The 23,621-nt window shown below is 38.1% G+C and overlaps 2 long non-coding RNA genes across 2 annotated transcripts; both read right to left on the bottom strand.

The window, feature by feature from the left end:
* Positions 1 to 2,254: 2,254 nt before the first annotated feature.
* Positions 2,255 to 5,452, bottom strand: LOC129347400 (uncharacterized). Its single transcript, XR_008599489.1, has 3 exons — positions 5,283 to 5,452; positions 4,568 to 4,716; positions 2,255 to 3,365 (listed from the first exon to the last, which is right to left on the bottom strand). It is a non-coding gene; the product is annotated as an uncharacterized LOC129347400 (long non-coding RNA).
* Positions 5,453 to 12,958: 7,506 nt separating this feature from the next.
* Positions 12,959 to 22,269, bottom strand: LOC118470895 (uncharacterized). The gene is made up of 8 exons (XR_004848076.2): positions 22,208 to 22,269; positions 21,732 to 21,944; positions 19,090 to 19,260; positions 18,882 to 18,969; positions 18,382 to 18,531; positions 16,349 to 18,063; positions 16,217 to 16,257; positions 12,959 to 15,532 (listed from the first exon to the last, which is right to left on the bottom strand). It is a non-coding gene; the product is annotated as an uncharacterized LOC118470895 (long non-coding RNA).
* Positions 22,270 to 23,621: the final 1,352 nt, after the last annotated feature.

Raw genomic sequence — 23,621 nt, 5'->3', positions numbered from 1 at the left:
TTAAGGCTTCTGTTAACCAGAAAGTTCAAACTAACAGAGAAGTACTGAGAAACTTTTAAAATTTCAGTCCTCAGACTGTCTGAAGGTTCAAACTAACAGAGAAGTACTCAGAAACTTTTAAAACTTCAGCCCTCAGACTGTCTAAAGGTTCAAACTTACAGAGAAGTACTGAGAAACTTTTAAAACTTCAGCCCTCAGACTGTCGAAAGGTTCAAACTAACAGAGAACTACTCAGGAACTTAGAAGATATCAGCCCTCAGACTGTCTAAAGGTTCAAACTAACAGAGATCTACTGTGGGACTTAGAAAATTTCAGCCCTCAGACTGTGTGAAAGCTCAGGTCCTGAGGACTCGAGAGGTGTGGAGGCTTTGGAAAGTCTTGGAACTGAGGGTTCCACCCTCCAGCACAAAGGCTAAAGTCCCACCCCCTGAGAAAAACGGTCGAGTCGAGACTCGAGTTAAAAAAAAAACTCGAAAACGACAAAAAATAGATGATAAATGCGCAAAAAAAAGGAGAATTAGTATCTGAGCGAATAGCTCAGGGGGATAAGAAGAGAGTCTGCGGACTGGAAGGTCGCAGGTTCAAGACCCGCCAACGGCACTTTTCTTTCTTTGCCTTTGTCAGGATTTTGAGAAAACTTAAGAAGTGTCTGGTCTTGAACCAGCGACCTGCAGCTCCATAGGCAAATCCTTAACTCACTGAGCTACAGATCAGATAAAAAGAAATAAATTCGTCGTCCCTTTGGCATCGTAGTTTCTGTGTGACCACATGGGTGGAGCCAAGGCGGAGTCTGGGTGGAGTCAGGGCGGAGAGTAGGCGGGGAGGTGGGTGGGGGAGTAGGCGGGGAGGCCCCCACCCCCCCCCCCCCCTACTCTCCGCCCTGACTCCCCCCACCGCCCACCACACCTTCCCCCGCCCGACGAGTTTTTCGAGTCTCCACGAGTTCTTCGAGTCTCGACGAGTTCTTCGAGTCTCCAAGGGTTTTCCCAAGTTTCTGGAGTTTCCACCAGGTCGGAGGCAGAACAAGTTGTCATGAAGAGGCCAGGATGGACTGACTTTACAGCGACTAGAAGGAAGACCACTAGAAGAGCAGGTCTTTAACCACCATCCATAAAATCCATGGAGTCGCTTCAGAGAAATGAAGGAAGGTCAACTTTTATCAACCTCCATCCAGATGTTCAACTTGATATCTTTACTTGGACATTTTTAGCACCACAAACCTTTAGTATCACACTTTATTATCATTTATTAGGACTTTAATGGAATCCATCAGCAGATTTAGTTTTTGTTGACAAACTTTATTCTTGTCGTCATGGGACTGCAGTATTTAAAACTCTTCCTTCTATTTGACCTCATGTTTATTAGTTTTAGTGGAGAAACTTATTTTAGTTGTCAATTAGTCTCTTAAAAACCAAATAATAAATTGGATTAGTCAAGAAGTTTAAATTTCTTACTTTGTCATATTTTAAATATGACAAAAAATATCAAAATAACGTGTCGAGACAATTTGACCTGTAATTGGCGTTATATAAATAAAATTGAATTCAAATTGTATGTATCTTGTAATGTTGGAGTAATTCAGCCATATATGTTGGAAAACACATTTTCTTTGTCCATTAATCTGTTGATTGTTTTCTCCAGTAATTCATTTCTTGTTTTGGTTTATAAAATGTCAAACCCAAATATATTCAGTTTACCGTCATAAAAACCAAAAAGATTTACATTCATGATGCAGGAATCAGACAGTTTTTCACTTTTTATCTTAGTTTAGTCAGAAAGATAGTTGATAATGTGTGAATTGTTGCAGCTTGTGAGCAGTAAAAGGTTTTAATCTTTGGGGCCACGTGTCAGAAAACATTTAGAAACCAAGATCAACAAAACACTCAACAAAGATTTGAACATCATTAAAGGGAAATCCAACTTTTGCATGACAATGTCTAATTAAAGGCCACTTATTTCCAACGTAAATGTGTGATATTCATCCTCTGGAGCTTTCTCTTCACATCGTCTTCCACCTGGACTGGTTTGGTCGGGAGCATGTGCAAGAAACATTTGAAAAACTGCACTTTAACATCAATGAATGACACTGAAGTTTAATCTCTACATAAATGAGACTGAGTCTGGATGTGCTGCTCTGTCATTAACTCCTAAGTTTAGGGAAAGTTCAAACAAAAGAGGACAGTTCAGATCAGACTTGAGAATGAGCTTATTCTGAACAAACATCTCAGACTTTCTGACCTTCAGCATCTCTAGCAAGATATTTTAACAACAAGCAACTCAAGAGATCCAGAAGTTGGAGAGAGTTAGCTTTAGCTGAGTCAAAGAACATGTGGGACGCTAACCTAGCAAACATTTCAGACTTTTCTCTGTGAATTCTGGGAAATAATTTCTTATTTAATGACAGAGCTACACATCTGAACTCAGTCTCATTAAAACAGACTCTAATTCAGTGTCATCCATCCATATTAAAGTGCAGTTACCCAAAATGTTTGTTGCATGAGCTCCAACAAAACCTGTCCAGGTAGAAGGCCACTTTGACAAACAGGAAGTGGACGATTCCAAGCAGATTTATAGAAGGGGGAACCAGACTGTACTAAGTGTGGTGGAGTATAGAGGGGTGTTTTGTGGGCTTTTTAAGGCTGATAATGATTATTAGTGAGACATTTGGAGTAGATATTCATTTGCAGTAAATGAAAGTATTTAAAATCTTGGAGTTAAACTTAGAAGAACACAAACTCTAACAGAAAACTTTGTTGATACGTTTTTTTGTTTACAGATGTTAGAGTTTTATTCGTGACGTATAACCAATCAAATCACTCCAGAAGACAGAGCGACCACAGGTAGATAAAGGTTCAGAGCCAAAGTAGCACCATTTTTAAATGTATTTATTACTGTAAATCAGTAAAAAATAAAATACTGATAATCAATAAATCAGTCAGCCCACAATTACTACAATTCTACAATGTATGTCTCTTTCCTTTGACTTGTTATTTGTACAATATACAATGTATATGATGCCGTTTTTTTCATCCCAAAGGCTATACTATGATGTTTTCTGAGAGACATACCATGCTACTCTGGTTGTTCTGGCCCTGCACTCCTCCTCTGTTGTTTTCTGGATTGTACTCAGCTGCATGACTTCGTCCATCCGGCCTCCGTTGACTCGTCCCGCCTGCCGTCTCTGGGGCTGAAGCTGGATTGGAACAGACCAAAGTACAGTCCAATCACGATGCCAGCTGCCTCTCAAAAGGCTCCTTCATCTGGCAGGTGGCGGCACTTCTTCTGAGGGGAAGCTGAGCTGGTCCAGCAGAACTTTGGAGATGTGTTCCAGTGGTTGGTGGATGTGTGGGGAGATAGAGAGGGACCTTTGAATTGTTCAGAAAGGAAAACAGGGAACCCATTGGTAGTTTTAGTTTAGGGTGCTACTGCGGCGTGTTATTGGGTTTTAATTATCTTTTACTTTGTTCCTGGTTGGAATGCCCATCAATGTCAACATGAAGTACACTTTTAGTTCTGTTTATTTTTATTTTACTAACACCCATTTGCTTTTAACTCCCTCACATGTTGTGTTGTTATAAACTTACTCTTTCAAATAAATACTCATCTAACCCTCTGGAAACCAGCGTTTGGACTGTTTTTGTGTTGCTCCTCACCTACTTCAGACAGCCAGGACATAACAACGTTTTGTGGACTAAAGGCTAAAATATGACGTTTTTAGAGCGACTTGCTATGCACTGATGTTTTTAGAGCGACATGCTATACTATGACGTTTTTAAGACCAAAGGCTATACGATGACGTTTTTAGAGCAACATGCTATGCTATGACGTTTTTAGAGCAACATGCTATACTATGACATTTGTTGGACCAAAGGCTATACTATGACATTTTTTGAGCGTCATGCTAAACTATGACAACTGTTGAGCGACATGCTATACTATGACGTTTTTTGGACGACATGCTATACTATGATGTTTTTTGGACTAAAGGCTATACTATGACGTTTTTACAGCGACATGCTATACTATGACGTTTGTTGGGCAACACGCTATACTATAGGCTTTTTTAATTAACACATTAATACGACTTTTTTTTAGTTTTTTTTTTTTTTTAGCAACATATAAGAATTTGAACCGTTTAAAAATTACTGTACTTTTACTTGTGCAATGAACTACTATTCTATAGCATTTTATAGACGACATATTATACTCTGATGCTTTCTTGAATAATATACTATTTTGACAATATCCTGCACTATGACATTTTTGGAACCACATATCATACATGACAATTTTAGGCAACATCCTATCATTTTGGGCTTTTTGAACCACATTATAATCTATGTTTTTTTTTTTTTTTTTGCCGACATGCTATATTATGAACTACAGGCCATACTATGTTATTCTTCAAAAGTATACTATACTTTGACATTTTCTGAACTACATCCTATACTATGGCGTTATACACAGAGTGCTTTGGTTACATGTTGATTCATAATCTAGATTTTTTTCTGTTTTGTTTTTTGATGGGATTACCACAGACCCGACTGTGAACACTGTTGACACCCACCTGAGGGAGACGCTGCCTAAGATCTCAAGGCTGCTTGGTCGTGGTCTTTCTGGTCCTGCTCCAGAACGCCTTCATCAACTACATCTTCTTTTGAAGAGGCCCTCAGATGCTGCGATCTCTGACCTTCAGGAGGAACTGTTACTTTCACTCTGTAACGAGACGGCGGTTATTTTAAAGACCCAGCTCCTGGCGACTGAGTGAAAATTTAACATCCATCAAAACAGAACTACAGACAGTTAAATCTGAGCTGTCGGTCAGTATTTCAAACATCAAGTCCAACCTACTGACAACACAGAACCTTAATCTTACTGTTTTAGTCACATTTAGATTTTCTAAACGTTCCATTAATGTGAACCAGCGTCTCCATGAACAGTTTTATTAACTAAATGCACCACATTACAGTAACACAACACACTTCAGCTGTTTACATGAAACTCAACACAAACATCGTTAGCTTGATGCTACGTTAGTTTAATGCTACGCTAGCTTAATGCTACGTTAGCTTTAATCAGACTACGACTGAGCAGCTAGCTCGGTTAGCATCGCTAACATTAAAACTAATATTTACCGGATGCTAACTTTCTTCTCTGGTCAACATACACAGAAATAAACTCCACCAACATCTTGACTGCATGGCACACATTATATCTGACACTACACCTGCATATAAAGTACATTAAAAGCGGCACCGATACGAAAATAAACATTAACTTACCGAACTATCAGAGTCTTTTCAGTGTCTGCTGGTAGAATCAGCTGGAGGCAGAAAACTGGTTAAAACAAGCCAACGGGCAGGAAAACTGTCTGTGGGAAAGGTTCTGCTGCTCCACCGATAAATAAACCAACAGTTATTATATCAGAATTAATCCAAACGAGGAGAGCAGAGTCTCTGCTGCCTCCTCCGTAGGACCTGTCAACCATTCCAGACCAGACTGTCAGTCAAGTAGCCCCGCCCCCTGGCTTCGCAAAACTTTAACGCTTTCTATAAAAAAATCAATATTGATTTATTTTAAGATCGGCCACCTGATCTCTCATTTTAGCCATGAAAACTAACAACAACAAAAAAAAGATATACAGTCAATGCACCGTACTCTGTTTGGCTCCACACTTGCTGATGACCACTTCCGGTCTCAGAAAATGAAAAAACGGACCTTTTTTCGTTTCTGTCTCTTACTGATTTTACTTTTTTGTTATTATAAATATAAAATGAAAATCAAAGCATTTTAAAAATTTCGTATATCCCTTTTTGATCATGAAAAGGAAAAAGGCCTTGTATTTCAATTTTAATTTTTGTATTTTAAAACGAAAATCAAATAACTACTCGTTTCAGAACGGAAAATCCAATTGCCAAAATGTACACGGACCAATCCGCTTGTTCAGCATCAGTTTTCCCATCTATGTGGGCTCAATAATGGTCAAGGATTTAATTTCATGAATACGTTGATTCATCCATCCATTTATGTATTGATCTGTGCTGACTCCTTTTCATAGTAAGGGGTCATTGCCAGGACTTGTATAGTCCGATGTTTGCTGACTCAATATAAATGACTCTTTTTGCTAAATAATTGTTCATTTGTTGATCTATTCATCTATTTTTCTGGCCTTTCTCCATTTGATGGTAGCGGGTCATTGCGATACCATAGCATGCCAGTTATGACCCAAATACCCCACTGGGACTAAATAATGTGTATTAATAAATGTTGTTAATGAATTAATAAAGTACGTAATTAATTAATTCACTTCTTCCTCTCTGAGCTGACTTTTCTCATTGTCCCTATAGACACAATGTTGGTTTATGATTTAATTCATTCATCTTTCTCTGGGCAGTAGCTAGCAATAGTTTGGCAGTAGTTCATTCATTTGTTGATTCATTCATTCATTCATTCATTTGCATCTGAAATAACAGGTAACACATACTAAATTGACGTTTTTCCCACATTTTGGACGACATACTAAAACTATGACATTTTTGTCATATTTTGGACAACATACTAAACTATGACGTTTTTTTCATATTTTGGACGACATACTAAACTATGACGTTTTTTTAACAATTTGGACGACATACTAGACTATGACGTTTTAGTGATATTTTGGACAACATACTAAACTAGGGCGTTTTTTTTCCACATTTTGGACGACATACTAAACTTTGACGTTTTTTCCACATTTTGGACGACATACTAAACTACGGCGTTTTTTGACGTTTTGGACAACATACAAAGCTATGACGTTTTTTTAAGTTGATTTTTTGGGCCCTTTTGTTGATTTTATTCAATAGGTAAGTAGAGAAGAAAACACTAAGGACCTGCAGTAAAGGGCTATGAGCTGGAATCAAACCATCGTCTCTGATACAGTCCTCTTGACAAGCCGCCATCTCAACCACTTAAGCTACATGGGTACTTGATTTCTATTTGTTGGACGACATACTGAACTATGTCTTTTTTGTGACATTTCAGACGACATACTAAGCTATGATGTTTTAGTGACATTTTGGATGACATACTAAACTGTGACGTTTTGGTCATATTTTGGACGACATACTAAACTACTAGAAAAGCACTCAGAGAGCGCAGTACTCCGCCAAGGCTGCTCAGTTGACATATAATTTCCAACGGCTGAAGGACTTAATAAAAAATGACCTTGTGCTGAGCACAGGCATGTCTTATGCATTTGCATGTTATATATGGATACCGAATCACATGTAAATTACTCTTATAAAGGTCTGTTGATCAATTCATCACTTTTGGCAAGCCTTTGTTTTACTAGTGTTAAAATATCTGTTCCCTCCATGCTTTTATTTTGAAGGCGTATTTTTAATGTTATGGGCTTCTATTTTGTCACCATTCCAGTGGCACAGGAAATGTTTATCTAAGAAGCAGTTTCATGACATGTTGAAGACGCTGCTGAAAAGTCCGAAAATTCACGTGAAGATGAAAGAAAACGGTTCCAGCTGTTGCTGTCTAGTAAAGGATGTGTCTAAACTTAGAAGCAGCTGGAATGTAAACAAGCTCTGACAGTGTTTCCTGAAGAAAGGAGTGAAGGACACAAAGGTGAATTTGTGTTCAAAATAAGGCTGACGGCTGAACGTAAATAAAGGCTTTGTGAAACATCAGGAGCTTCACCATTGTCTGGCTGGGGTTAGCGACATACATGACCTAAATATGTAGCGGGACTCAGAAACAGCCCACAGTTTAATCATTTGTTCCTTGGATGATTTCCACTGATATCAGTCATTTTGTAGTAGGATCGCAATCATGTGATTGTCAGCAGGTAACTGACATAGTGTTCACTTGTTGTCATGGTTACAGCCGGCAGCTATATCTGGCAATGGGAAATCCTTAACAAAGCCATGGATCCAGACTATAAGCCGCATCACTGTGGAAATTTAATGAGGTGGTCCTTGTGTCATTTCTGACCTCCCCTAAAAATTTCAACCAAATCTGTTAGTGTGTTTTTGAATGTTTCACACTGACAGACAGACAGACAGACAGACAGTCAGACAGATTCACAGACAAATGTACGCCAATCGTCACAACCCTTCCTTGGCAGAGTAAAAATTTAAAAAGTAAAATAAGTTATTGCATAAGAATCCACTGCCTTTAAAGTAACTAACCAAATTCATCTGCCGCCAGTTTGTGCTAGAAGTGACACGATTAATGAAATGGATCATCTGAGCGTAGTGAATGTGTCTCAAATGACTGTAGTATAAAGACACTTGAATCTCAAAGGTCCAGTTACTGATGTATCAGTACTCTTGGCCTATATCCTATAACTTTCTTTTCCAACAAGACAATGACCTGAAGCATACAACCAAAGATACACAGAAGTTGTTCAAAGACAACAAGATGAATATTCTGGAGTGGCTGAGTCGGAGCACAGACCTCCATCCAGTGGAGAATTTATGTCTGAACTTGAAAAGGGCTCTTCACTTGAACAGCTAAGAAGAATAGGGTAAAATTGCAGTGTCCAGATGTGCAGGGCTTATTGAGAACCTATTTACACAGACTCAATGCTGTAATTGCGGCCAAACGTGCATCTACCCAATGCCTGAAGGGGGTAAATTCTTATGAAATGTTTTATGTATACATTACTTTGTAGAAATCTGTTTTCACTTTGAGATAGAAAACTTGTTCAAACAAACAAGTTATACTGACCACGATTCAAAGTAAAAAAGCATTTAAAGCTGAAGACCTCCAAGGGGACTGAACACTTTTTATAGGCACTTTTTTAATGTGCCTGTGAACAAAAATACCAGATATTTTTGGCATCAGTTTTCACTTCACTATACAAACAGCCACAGCAACCGGGAGGAGGCTGTGTTGGTGCAGCCAGGTCTTGAATTTGTCCAGAAGTTCAGACTTGTCAGTCTTCCTTTGCCCTTCTTCAGTCTGCTTCACCACATCCAAGACATTGGTGCTATCAGCCAAGGATGCATCAAACCGCTTCCCTTAAGCATTTCACTGAGTTGTCGGCAATAGTTGGAATGATTTCTCCCTGGACATGGAGGCTGAACTTGCTGGTAACTTTGCCTGTTTTGATGACCAATCGCACACATCTTGCCTGAACAGGTGTTGCTGTTGTTATTGTACTGCCATCCATGAACCCATGCAGTGCTAGTTGGATGATACCCGGCTCCAGTGTGGGGTCGCAGGTTATGCATTCTGCTCCGGTTATGAGTAGGTTCATCAATGATGGCTTGACTTTGTTGAATCATTCTCTATTCATCTTTATCATTCAGTCATTCAACTCCTTTTCGTGGTGTGAGGTACCATTTTTCCATAGCTTAAGATTGTGCTGTTTGTTTCTGTTATTTAATTTATACATTGATTTGCTCACCCGGCTGCACACTAACCTCCTTTTCACGCATTTTGTGTATCTCCTCTGTCTGACTTGTGCACGTTTGGAATGTGGGGAAAAGATGAACAAATTTCCAATCCATCGTCTCATTTTGTGTGATATGAGTTACACTGGTGAGGTCTTTGTGGCATGTGTATGTGTGTGTGTGTGTGTGTGCATGTGAGATGCGTTACTGTCATATCTGTGAAGTATTTGGTAGAGGGCCAGGTGCCGCCCTCAGTTTTCAATGCTGCCTTGTAGCAGTGTTGCTGATAGAGCACCAGCATGCAGCTGCCTCTTATCACCCAGAGCCAACAGGTGTCCTTGTGAGGAGGCTTCATGACGTAAAAGCTGAACTTCACCTGCTGACCAGATCAGCTAACCTCAAACTGCAGTCACACCATGTAGGGAATGGCCTTAGAACATGTTTGTGAATAGCAATTGTGACCTCTGAAGCCCCAAGAATGCTCAAGCGTAAACATGATATTACAAAAGGCTGTCACTGCACTTTGTTTCCCCTGTGTCAGGACAACAAATGTGTCTCATTAAGTCTGTGAAGTGCTGGTCAGGGGTCACAAAAATGCATTTTCTATCTCAATTCTGCAGATTCAGTTTTTTTCCTTGTTCAACCCAACATGTTTTCTGGAACATGAAAAACACAGCCTTCTTGTTTGTACACAAGACACATATTACCTGTCACACAAACCCATTGTATGCCAGATATGTTTTTATAATGCACTCAACACAGAGAATAAAACAACAGAGTAAATGACAGAAAATTAATAGAGTGAAGAAGAGCAAAAGAAAACTCACGATGACAAAATGACATAACAAATGAAAAAAAATATTAAGAGCCAAGACAAATTCTATATGTTCTTAAAGATGTGTGTAGGTAGCATAGTAAGTGAAGACGTCAGATTCAAGGTAGGTAAAGTGGGCGGGTACAGCAGCAATGGATCAGGGATGTATTTTGTCACAGGAAAAATGTTTGTTTTAAACTCCTAATGTTAATAAGGAAGCACTTACATTGGCAGTGCTGTGAATTTTTAAACAACAATAATTTCCAGCAGCTAAACTGTGCAGGAGAGGCACCTGATAACTGGGAGACAGAGCCTTCAGTTATCAGCTCCTTTCCTGTGGAACCAGACCCCAGTTTGGTTTCAGGAGGCGGACACCCTCTCTATTTTTAAGCCCAGGCTTAAAACCTTCCTTTCTGACAAATGTTATAGTTAGAGCTGACTTGGGTGATCGTGAGGGGGTCAGCTGGAGTCCGCATGTACGAGGCACAACTGACTTCTTCTCTGACGTCCCTTAGTTATGCTTCTAGTTATGCTGCTATAGGCCTGGGCTGCTGGGGGATCTCTCTGGATGCACTGAGCCCTTCTCTCATTAAAGATGTATTTACTGTATGTATGTATGTATGTATGTATATGTATATGTATATATATATATATATATATATATATATATATATATATATATATATATATATATATATATATATATATATATATATAGTCAAAGACTTGCAGTTATCTAAAGTTAATTAAACTGTTTCCCCATGTGAAGCGCTCCCATTCATTGGGTTACTGCACTTTTGTCATCACTGTTGTTATCTTTCGTTTAAGCAGTTTTTGTTAAAAAAAATCACATTTCCGTGCTTTATGTTTTCTTAAATATATATTTTCATTCTGACAACTTATGGTGCGACTCCAGCTGGCAATATATAATTTGTTTGCTGTCAGCTATTCTTAAATTTGAAATGCAGGAAGCTGTGAGCCACACTGGCTTGTATTCTGTTGGTGTTTTGTCTTTTTAAAGAACTTGTTATGGAGCAGTGGTCAGAACCAGTGTTAACTTTCCTATTCGACAGATCTGTAATGGCACAACCTCTTTCTAAACTGTCACTTTTACATTAACAGAGTTGTTGGTAAGAACCCAGCTGGCAGGAAATGTTCCCACAATACTGGATAATAAACTTGCATGTTACAATAATTACTTTTTAAAGAAAATGTTTTGATCAAATCCTCAAAGAGTGTTTTAAGAATATTTTAATGTCCATATACGAGGATGTTCCCATAACATAAAGGAGTAATGTTCTCCAAATTGGCTTTCCAATTTCAAAGTAATTCTAAATTCAACACCTCTCTGCCAACTGCTTCCAGTGACAATCACAGTTCACTAGTTTATTTGCATTTATTCACTGTCTGTTGTTGTTTATTGTTGTTCGGAGTATTAGTTAATAAATGTTTGTGCATAATTATCATCGGTTTTGTAATGAAAAAGTAATGAAAAGGTGGCCATGTGGTAAAAACTTGTTAGCACTCCAAATGCTTCTGTGGCTGGAAATAGCTCCTAATAAAGGCACCATTTACTTCATTGTTACGTTTGCAGAGAAAAGTCTGTCACGTAGTTATGTAACTATAACTACAATAAGCAATACAATTGAAAGGCAATGAAAGCCTGTGTTTTCAATCATCTTCTCGCCAATAGAAATGGACTCATATATGAGCATGCGATTGTCTATCAAAGTGAAAAGATTCTTTAGACTATTTTATTTTGGTTGCACTTCTCTTTTCATGCTTGCCATTTTCTCGGCCTTCAGGTGCATGCTGCGCTTATAGGGAAGTAAGTGGTATTGTGCAACATGTGAATGAGTTTTTAACCATGCTAGTAGCAACCACTCTCAGATAGACTGAAAAGTGCCCCTGCATACAACATTGATCAGAAAAATATCTTGCACAGACGCTCTGAAGTTCCGGAAGGTTTTGCTTTACCTCTGACTTGCTTTCGGTGAAATATCTCAACCACTATTGGACTGCCATGAAATTATGTGCAGGTATTTATGTCTGCCTGAGGATGTTTTGCAGTACTTTAGCAATCACTTGTCTTGCACATTGTCACCCCTCGCCTGTCTGGAAGTCAGAAAATTTTTCTAGGATTTATGGGAAAAAAAACAGCCCTTTTCTATAAGCTAGTGATAGAATTTGTCGTTGCGTTTGAAACTTTAGTGCCATAAGGAAATCATGACCATTTCTGAGTGGTATTTAATCAGCCTGACAGAGCACAGCAACAATGGTCCATAGTCAGCTGAGATGAGAATTTTCATCAGACTACATAAGTTAAACGTCGCACTCTGCAGCAGTGCATTTCTTAGAGGGATAGAGGTTTTACCTGTTCGGTAATGTAGTTTATGTGGGCTTTGTGTGGATTTAATCATGCTGCTGCAGCTGTCCAGTTATACCAGGGTATATTTTTTTCAGGTGAGACTTGAGGCTTCCACATTCTGACTTCAAATGCAAATATAAACCATGCAAATCAAAAAGGATGTTTGAGACTCAGCAAAGATTTTGGAGTTAATTCCAAAACGTACAGATCCATCAAGACAGCAAAATAGTTTTTCCCCCCAAATGACTATCAAGATCATCACATGCTTGCATACTCGATACTTGATTTTCAGATTAAAGAAACAGACATGACATCTGTCCTTCAATTTCTGTATTATCAAAGTTCAGCACAGTGAATACAGAGATACCAGTATGGTGAGAAAAATGGATCTTTATCTGGCCAATTTACATTACAATATATTTTGCAAAGCGAATGAATTAACATAAATGGAATTATTTCAACCTGATTAGACCTTAACAGCACACACAGTTCACAAAGAGGGTGACTAATTCATATTCCAAGCATGCCTCCCAGTTGAGTTAAAATATTATCAGCCTTTTGACCTGATTTCATTGTCCTTCTCAGGCGGAGCCCAGTTGCATCACAAAGCAGCTGTGTGACACTGAAGCTGGTTACTTTGACATTCTTTGTCTATTTAATCTTTCTGTTGCTGAGATGTTTTCTGCAGTGAACCCAACATAATACAAAAAAGACTATATTCAACAAGCCAGTTACCAAGTGCAGCCTTGCTGTGTTTAACTTTCCATTAGCAGCTGAAAGCAGCAAGCTTCAAGTGGTGGTACAAGATGACCACAGCAGGGTTAACTGCATAGCCGCTGGTGGCATAACAGGTCTGCAAAAGTAAAAATATGCTTTAACCTTAACGTGTCAGCAAATCCAAGTCCACTTAAATAAACTGGATATCCACCTAATAGATGCCTTTACTTTTGATACTTCAAGCGCATTTTGTTGATATTGATGAATGCTGAATGCAAGACCTTCACTTGTAATCATGTTTTTTTTTCATTGCAGTATTGCTGCATTTACTCAAGTATCTGACTACCTGATCTCCCACTGTAGAAACTACAGTACTCATCATAATCTGTGTATATGAAGAAGAAACTGACTCTTAGGTTTACTTTACATCCTTTGTTGCTGTTACATGTCTCTCCACTTATTTGCTCTCATATGCAACTGACTGTCATCATCTTAAACCTGATTTTCCATGCCATCACCAGGTAATTATTTACTATGTTTACTTCTGTCAGTGTGTTTTATATTTTGACAGTTTGGGGTGATGATACAGTTCTGTAGAATTGTGTAATTAGACCATTCATGTGCTGACTGGGAAATCTGAGTCAGCTACATGAAGAGGCTAGTCTAATCTTGATAATATCTGGCTGAATGTAACCTGATCTGCAATGTCATAAATAATCGTGAACAAAAGTTTACATACACTTGTAAAGACCTTGAAACACATGCATCTTTGTCACAAATAACAATCATACATTTTGGTTCATTCAAAGATATATTATAGGTCTTCTGGAACGATGACAAAATCTGCTGGGTCAAAAATATACATACAGCTACTTGAATTATCAGTTCTAGTGATGTAGAAAGCTGTGGGAATCAATTGAAAGTGCCATGGCCTCTTAAATTTTCATGAGTGATTATGACTGACTACAGCTGCTTCCCCGAGTCAACTTAATTACAACCCATTTGATAGACTCAAAGTCGAAGGAGCAGAGTACAGATATGAAACAACAAATCTTGACTTCAACAAGTGAGGAAAGTCACTTGGAGCCATTTCAAAGATGTTTCAGATTACAAAATCAACTGTGCAATCAGTTGTTTGCAAGTATAACAAACTGAGGTAAAAACAAAATGGGCAAAGGAACACTGAATCCAAAATTAGAATTGCTGTATGTATATTTTTGACTCAGCAGACTTAGCCATATCAGTGAAAACCCCAAAATGCCCGATTGCTTTTTGTGATGCGTGTGTTTCAGTCATTCCATTCTAGAAAATTAAGAGTTGTAGGAGTCATGGGAAACTCAAGGCTGTCATGATCTACATTGTCTTTCAGAGTGTATGTAAACTTCTGTTCACAGCTGTGCTCCTGTACTGTACAGGCATTACTGAAGACATTCAGCATTTTATCCACAACAGAAGGGACACAGAGTAAGGAAAGGAAAAAGGTTCCTCCATCATACAGAATTATGCTAATGTGTGCCATGCTTTATGCATGAATTCAAGTTCACATTTCTCAAGAGAAGTCTCTACTTAAAATCATGTTAATTATACTTTTGGACTTCATATTTTTCAAAGGAAATAAGATCATCTGTCCTGCTGCAGATTTATGTGCATTTAGCAAGGTAGGTTTGCTATTCCAGGTGCACCATTTAGCATCCTAAGTGACACTGTGTTGCTAAATGCATTGCAACTTATAACTTTCTGTCTGGAAACAAAGTCAACAATGTTATAATGCAATATGCATTTCTACTTTGATTTTGGCATTTTTAGTTCGATTAGATCATGTTTAGGTGCACAAAATCATTTTTAAAAATCCAATTTGAAATTTTAATTCACATCAAGCAACAGTTCATACAACGTTGCCTAATATGGTGCCAGACTACGTCAGACAGCTGATAGATAATATAACATCATCCGCAGCATGGGGCAACACTATTACAGCTACAATATATGGTGTTAATGAAGTGCAAATGAAAAGCAATCTGGTGAAGTCCTCTGATGAAAGCAGCATGTGCACACAGAAATATCGAGGTATAACGCAAACATGCTAAGAATAACCTGTGATCATGGGAGCAATAAACAAAATTATCATACTGCAGTTATCAGCACAGTCAAAACGACTTTATGCACTCTGAAGTGCAGGATCCCGAGGATGATCCTGAGGTCCTGCATGGATTTCAAGGACCTCTGCATCTCCAATCCTCTCTGCAAAGAGACACTCCAGTCAGATTCCTATAGGGACAGCACTTTTACATTTGCCACCTGCTCTACTCTGAAAAGAATGGAAACTCATTATGCAATCAGCAGTTGTTTTGTGAATGTTTAATTCTTACTTGCACTAGATCAGAAAATTGCTCTTTTTCTGCAGCTACATATTATCATAGATACAGATCATTGAATCAATGACATACTGTATAATGCAAAAGAGGCAGCATTTTGTCTACATTGTACATTATTATCCATGCAGATACGATGCAGACAGATATTGCGCAGTGAGAAAGACTGCAGGACCACTGCTCTGACTGTTTTGTGATTATTGTGAAACTGCATAGTCTACACCCTTTAAGAAAAAAATACAATGGACAAATCAATCAAGAAAATTTGACAGGAAGACAATGAACATTTCAAAAGAGGAGCTGGCTGAAGGATTTTATTGATTCTCAGGGTCTCCTCTGGTTTCATCAAAAAGATTGATGCTAAAAAACGTCACACTTAAAATTGATTGTATTGTATAAGACAGAGTGATGTTACTTAATCCAAGGATGCACATAAAAGGCAACTGCATAAAAAAATACTCAATCATGGCAATAAAAGAAGGAGCAAAAAATGTTGTGTTCATAATAAACAGCAAACTGAGACACACAAGGAACAGAGGAAGTGTTGAGTTACCTGGTTTGTCATCGCCGGAAATCGGATTCGCTTTGTATGAGCTGTGGAGGAAAATAAACAAGATTAAAGATGTCAAACTTGAAATATTTGCCAGCAGAGAAAACTGATGAAAATGTGAGTCATCGCTCTGACCTCGTTCTCCAGGGTTTTCTCCACGGCTGGTCAAATGATGGACTGTACGCTGGTGGAGATGCACCTGGATGAAAAGCCTGGAGCTGCTGGAAGGTTCACTGGTTACGACGGCCTGAGAGGTCGACGCCGTCCAGAGCTCGTCTGAGCATCCCCATCACAAGGTCCTTCTCTGAGGGTGTGTTGAATCACATAACACCAGCAGAAGAGTTATCACAGTAATACAGGAAAATATATGCTTTCAGTGGTTCACTCAGAGAGCTCTATGAGTTGCAGTAATTAAATACACAACAGAAAACCTTTTTAACTGGAGTCCTTAAACGCATTCATCATTAAAAAAAAATTTCAGTATCAATAATTAGCACAGATGAGGTTCATATTCACAAGATGCACCAAAAAGAAGAAGAAGAAAGTGTGCACAGCTTTTTTTAATCGATTCAAGGCAATATTATACAGCCGTGGCTCACCAAGTGAATTAAAAGCCAAAGAATTATAATAAGAGAGATCCATTACTATGAGCTATAATGCCACTGGTACCACATCTGATTGACAAGTTTCTGAGATCTCTGTCGTCAATAAGATCAGTCATTACCTAAAAAAGTATTGCACACAATCAGTCGCATGTTAAATGCCCTGTAGTGAATAATCAGCGCTGTGCAGAAAGTAGATGTCCCTCTTTTGCTGGATTTAAGAGCATTGCCTCTGGGCTATGGTTGACACGACCTACCAACTACTCAATTTTCATACTTTGAGAGAGATATGTATTGATAAGACTCTATTTTTAACAATATCTAAGAATGAGTATTTCAGTTTGGATTGCAGCCGTCTGCAGAGGACATTTACAATGGCGTTATGGGTATTTCTAGATGCTTTTGTAAATTATTAACTATTATCTATTATTATTTACTATTATTATTAACTATCAGTGGTCTGCAGGAGGCAAAGTAAAAAATAAAACAGTCTGATTATTTTCTTTATGGTATAATTCAGGCACATGGCCACAAGTGATGCAAGACACTGAATCAAGAGTTCAAATAATTTAATGAAACTGACTAAACATTAAGAATTGATATGTATAGGGCATTTAGAGTGTAATTATGGGTATTTGTCCATAGTTTTATTAACTTGTCTGTCATAACTGGGGTGAACATCAGATTCTCTACAGCAGTCGGCAGGTGACACAGTAAAAATTCTGATTCTTTTTTGACCGTATAATGCAAAACCTTAACCACGCCAGTTTGCAAAACATCTGATGAATAACCTTTAGTAAGCTATATGCCGATAGAAACTTAAAAAGGAATTAAATTGCAGTATTCATTAAAGAATTGATATTAGAAAAATATTTAGCATGTAAAACCCAAAGCCAGTGTACAGAAATGTCTTTTTTTAAATGTAAAGTAGGGCAAGATCTGAGCAGCAAACTCATTCTGACCATTTGCCAACCATCTGAGAAATGCCTAGTTGATATAAATTCACTGCCATTGGCTTGTAATGTGTCATATATTATGCCATTTGTGGGTGGAAGCAGACTTTGAAAGGCTCCTGCAATAGAAAGCATTAGTCTGGAGACTCCAAATGTAAGTGAGAGTTGGTTGTATTTATAACTTGGCTCTCCATGTGGAATGACGTGTTTTACCTCTTTGGCCTGCAAGCAGAAGCCACTGCTACACTGTGGACAGTGAGTCTGTCTGCAGGATCTGACAGAGCAGCTCCAAAACCTGACACCAGAGCAGCAGACCATCACAGCATTAGTTCACAATCCACAAAAACTTCACAACTTACATCAAGCGCCTCATTAATCTCCTGTGGTTCTCTGTGACAAAGCTGCGTCGAAGGCTATTTTTTAACAAGTATAACTTTAGACCAAAAGCTTTGCTCTCTGAATTATTTCTGTGACTTTGGAAATCTGCTTTAAAACCCTTCTTTACTGAGATAAAATATTACTTAGCTGTGCTTCATTTCAACGCCAAACTACCCCAAAATGCCACTTTTTGACGATTACAAAGGAACTCAAGATGAGTGGAGCCGTGAGTCACCGTGAGTTCTTGATCCTGGAAGGGTTGAGGATACTTTAGGTGCTGGGAATGAGATCTGTGCAGGTAAGACTTGCTGGATGGAGAGATGATTCTCCCAGTATCAGCTGAATACTGAGTCTTTTGGCACACAAATTCATCCTCAGGTTGGTCCTGGAATATATCGATACATGCATCCAGTTTAATATCTACAGGGGCTAGGAGGAGCCATACAAAATTAATAAGACATAGAACACTGCCATGCTAGCAGCTTGATTCTTTTGTTTTGTCAAGCACTTTATAGCTAGAATTGGGCAAACTGTATACAATGTTTCTGCATGCCAAAAGCCTCTTTTGCCATATTACAATTAAAAATTCCACTTCAGGTGATCTCTACTGCTAGAAAAGGGCATATTATACTATTATACTGAAATTTTAGTGCAAAGAGGTATGTTGTAGCTTCAGGCAAAAACAGTAGCTAGGCAAAAAGTGTGTTGTTATCTGGATTACAGCAATATACATACCTCATTTTTCCCAATTGTGCTCGAAAAGACAGATTGACTTTTGCAACAAGTTCTTTAAGTTCATCCCTCCAGGCTTCTGAAAACAGTGCTGTGAAATAAATACGGGAAATGACTCTCATTATTCTAAATCTAAATTGCATTCTTTCATGGCACAGCTTCAGAAAAGTAATGAGAAAATTTAGGTGCCCTGTACGCACTTAAACCTCACCTGATTTATTATTGTTTCCGCTGACTGCATGGAGGTTTTGAGTGAGTGGGAAGGTAAGAGCGGGCCCGGGTGATTTCCTGAGGACGTGGCTCTTGAGAAGTGGATGAGGAAATAATGATGAGGTGACACACCAGTCATCTCGTACCATGCAAATTGGCCTGCCATTGAGTCCTGTGGATGGGAGAGCAGCTTGGTAATGACTATGCAAACAGAAGATAAAGTACTTCAGAAGTAAGGGACAATCAAACCTGTACCCTGAAGAACTACAGCCATTAGATTCCCTGCTGAGACTAAATGCAGCAACTTCATGGCCACATCAAGGAGAAAAGTGACTCTTCTACCAATAAAGCAGTCGTCTCTTTCATGGAAGATATTGGTAATACAGGTGCCCAAAGAGCAGGCCATGAAATATTTCATTTGAAGTGTATGTAACTTGTGAATTATTTCTAATCTCAGGCATGGACACTGTCAGGGTTAATGGTCTCATTTATCTTGTTATTTAAAGGATTTTCAAATCATCACCACCTGAAAATGTGGGTGTGAGACTTTCCAGTGGTAGAAATTTTACGCAAAGCCTCAAAGTGCTTGGCAGCTGCAAAGAGAAAACCCTACTTGGGGGAATCAGAATAAGCTGCACATGCAAAATTATCACATGAACATATTAACAGAAGAGTTTTTAATGTAATAGGAAGCTATTCAAGCAGCATGAATTGTCTTAGCATCTGCTAACAAGTCTAAAAGATCATCTCTGTCCATCAACTTTACATATTTAGAATTTTTCTCCCAGAAAGTAATCCCTGCATATAATGGCTCAGAAGTAAGTATACCCTGTTGCTTCTTCTAGAATGTGCCAATCTATGAAATCCCTGCATTTTTTTGCACCCACCCACCCATAGCCACTCACTGCAGCCCAAGCACTGCAGCTCACCTACAACTCAGCTTGAACACCACAAAACTACTCTGCACTACATAATGGCAAGTAGTAATACTGGAGTAATTTATCCATACATGTTTGACCAAGAAATTGAGGATTGGTTCCTTAGGTTTGTTCTGTATGAGACTCTGGAAGTCTAATCTTTCCAGAGATTCTGAGATTTTAGGGTGGAAATGCTCAGCCATGGTGTCGACTGCTAATTTAATTCATGATTTGCCTTCCAGCATATACACGACACTATAGACATGTTTACAAGGTAAAAAGCTTGATTTCCAATGCAATTTTTAATACAATGGTGAACATTTTTATATAATAATGCATGGTATCCCTGATCTTTCCTGTAGCTTCACCAGAAGACTGAAATTTTGGGTTGTTATTGAAAAGAAGCTTGTACATGTGTTTAATAAGGAAGATCTGTTCCCTCATGAATATGAGCTTTTCCTGCTGCATTAGTCTTTCCATCAATTCCATTTTCCCATGCAGCCAAAACACTTCACTCTCAATCTCGATGTCTCTGCTCCCATCCAATAATCTATCCACGACTCAGTCAGGCTGTAGATTCTTTTAAATCATTGCAGTTCTGTCACTCTTTCTCCCAGCTGCTGAACATTTTATCCTCCTCCTCTCCATCTGCACATTATCACAGCTAGTTTCCATTAAACCATCTGCTCACTTTGCAGTGGGTCTTGTCGTCATGTCTTTTCTCCATTGTGTGTTGTTTGTGTTGTTGTTTTGTCTGTCACTCTATGCACTCCTGAAATCACTTCAATATTTTATGTATTTTTCAGCTGTTAAGCGTCTTATGCAACTGATTTACTTTCATCTTACAAAGCCATTGGGGCAAATTGACTGTTCTCTATTTTTTGAGGTTTTTGACCATTGTTGCAAAACTAATTATCCTGCTGTCAGCTTCAGCTGTGCTTTGTTTTTAGAATTTACATGCAGACCATGTTAGCATTTAGCTCAGAACACTGCTGTTTTGTTTAGTAGAATAGATTGAAAATCAGCAAGTCTGAGTCAAAACAGGACAAAAGGTACTTTTTTTCAAGATTAAAACAATCTGCAAATGATATCTTGATATAAACATGTCCACAAAACATTAGTGTTTCATTTTTACTTTTTTATGTAAGATTTGTTTTTGTGCTTCTTTCTTTTTTTTTTTTAATGAATCAAAAATGATGAAAATAATGACAATAAATAGAAATATAAATCATGTTCCAAACATCTCTGAACTAAGAAGGAAATCAAGGTTCAGCTTGAATCAGTCACTGTTTATAAGCTTGTTTATTAAACTTTCAGTCGATGCTGATCTACGAAAGAAACCATAAAGTGCATTTTTGGTTGTTAACCAAACCAATTACTCAATATGAAATCAATAATCAATCAATAGATGCTAAAGCGCTCAGGGAGACTGCAGTGTCAGGTGAAAATTCTCTACAGTTCCCTCTGAATGGAAACACAGGCAGGTGTCAGAAATAATCTGTCTTTTAACTTGTGTTGAATAGTCAATTATGGTGATCAATAATTGCTCATTTCTCCATCCAGTAATGATCATGATAATGAGTGGTAACAATTAAACACAGCTGTAAAAAATGCGTATAATTATTTGAAAGTTGTTTAGAGGAAAGGAAAGGAAAGGAAAGGAAAGGAAAGGAAAGGAAAGGAAAGGAAAGGAAAGGAGTTAGTTTAGAGACCTTGTTCTGCCTACCTTGAATATGTGTCGCCCGTTGTGGATGAGGGTTGTGCTGGGAGAAGAATGAGTGGTGACTCAAGGCCCCAAAGTGTGGGCTGCTTTTTGTCAGTGTCTTGGTAAATTCAGTGTTGAATGGGTCTTGATTTATTTGATTGTGGCTCCTTTCTCCTGTCGTTCCCTGGGAGTCTGGTGCTGTCAACATATCTGAGTGACGAATGGTAGTTTTGTCTAAATCAGAAGGAGAAAGAAGAAGTGAAAAGCTCTTTTGATATGATGTGACAGAAACACCAAAACCTTATTATAGTAGTAGTTTTTTGCTTCAAAGTTGCTAAAAACTAAACACCTGAGAACCTATCAACTACCCTGGTGCACACAACTCTGACTTCATTAACTAAACTTCAAGAACAAGTAATGTGTGTTTTGTGTCTGATTGGAAAGAAATGCATCAGGTAAACACATTTTGAGAAAATAAGATTGAAGGACCACTTTACCTCTGAAAATAGGGTGCAGCTTCAAACTTCTGGTAGTCAATGTTTGTGTTGCTTTGGTTGCTAAGAAACCTCAACTAAACAATGGCATCTGTGTACTGGCACACTCAGTCAGGAGTTTAGACTGGATGTGCAAAGCGAGTGCGATTTACCTATTGTATAATATTCTATAATTATGTATTGTATGAACAGCTGAAAAATGAAATTAATGCAGAGAGAAGAGACACTGCACCTGACCACACATAGTTTTATCTGGCTGTAGTTCTATGTGGAGGAACAAGAGAAAAAAAAAACGTCTTACCAGAAAAATGTGTTTTAATTGACATTTTTAACCCTAAAAACTATCTGTAGATGTTAGCTTCTCCTCTGCTCATGCATATATGCATTTTAATGCAGTCCAGTTCCTGATAAATCTGTTTTTATTTAGCTATTATTCAGTTTTTCTGTTGTCAGACTGTGGAAAAGTGTGAAAAAGTTCACTGGCAAGTTTTCAAACTGCTGTTCTGTTTTGTTAAAACACTGATTTTATGACAGCAATGTTATCTAACAACCCCAGTGCAGTGATGAGTTAACATGAACAGATGGACAATGAATTCAGCAATTATTTCAAGGTAAGATAATTGTTCAGAGAGAAAGTTAGGAGTGACTGAAAGCCCTGATCTTGCACTGATTCATGGCTCAGCAGTGTGCAGGTTGGTCAACTGCTTTGCTCTGCGTAGTTGATCATAGATGCAGAGAGAGTTTTCTTCCTGAAGTGGGTGTGGACAGCAGTTATATTTAAAGTGACATACACTGAAACAAGCTGTTTAGAGATCAAACTGAAATTTTCCCTGATCATAATTGAAAATTGACACACATAAGAGTTTAGATGTAGTTGAGAGTGATGGCTATGTGCCTGCTGTTTGTCTTCATTGTGGTTTTGTTTGTGTGTGTGTGCATTTCATTTCATTTCTTTGTTTTTGAAATGGTACAATTTGTATTAATGTACATTTTCATGTAAATACAATAGGTTGTAGTCATACAGCTAATTTCTGTGTAAAGTCTCACTGGCAGATCAAAATTAGGGAACATCATAAGACCATAACTGAACAAAAACATATATATATATATATATATATATATATATATATATATATATATATATATATATATATATATATATATAAATAAATAAAATGATAACACTTAGTGGACATAACAGACAGAAGTTGAGATGTTGAGGCAGCTACCAACCAGTAATTAATTAACATTTATACATGATTATATTGCAAATATCTCTTTGTTGCTGTTGCCCATATCTCTCTACATTATTGCACAGTCATATTACACTTATCTATGAATGTGTATTGTTGAGTGAAAGACATTAACCATGGGTTGTCATCGGTCCAAATCAGGTGAGAGTCGTTGTTCAAATGTG

The sequence above is a fragment of the Amphiprion ocellaris genome, chromosome 18 (assembly GCF_022539595.1).
Source record: "Amphiprion ocellaris isolate individual 3 ecotype Okinawa chromosome 18, ASM2253959v1, whole genome shotgun sequence".
NCBI lineage: Eukaryota > Metazoa > Chordata > Actinopteri > Pomacentridae > Amphiprion > Amphiprion ocellaris.
Note: the sequence above shows the minus strand (reverse complement) of the source record. Positions and strands in the feature narration are given on the sequence as shown.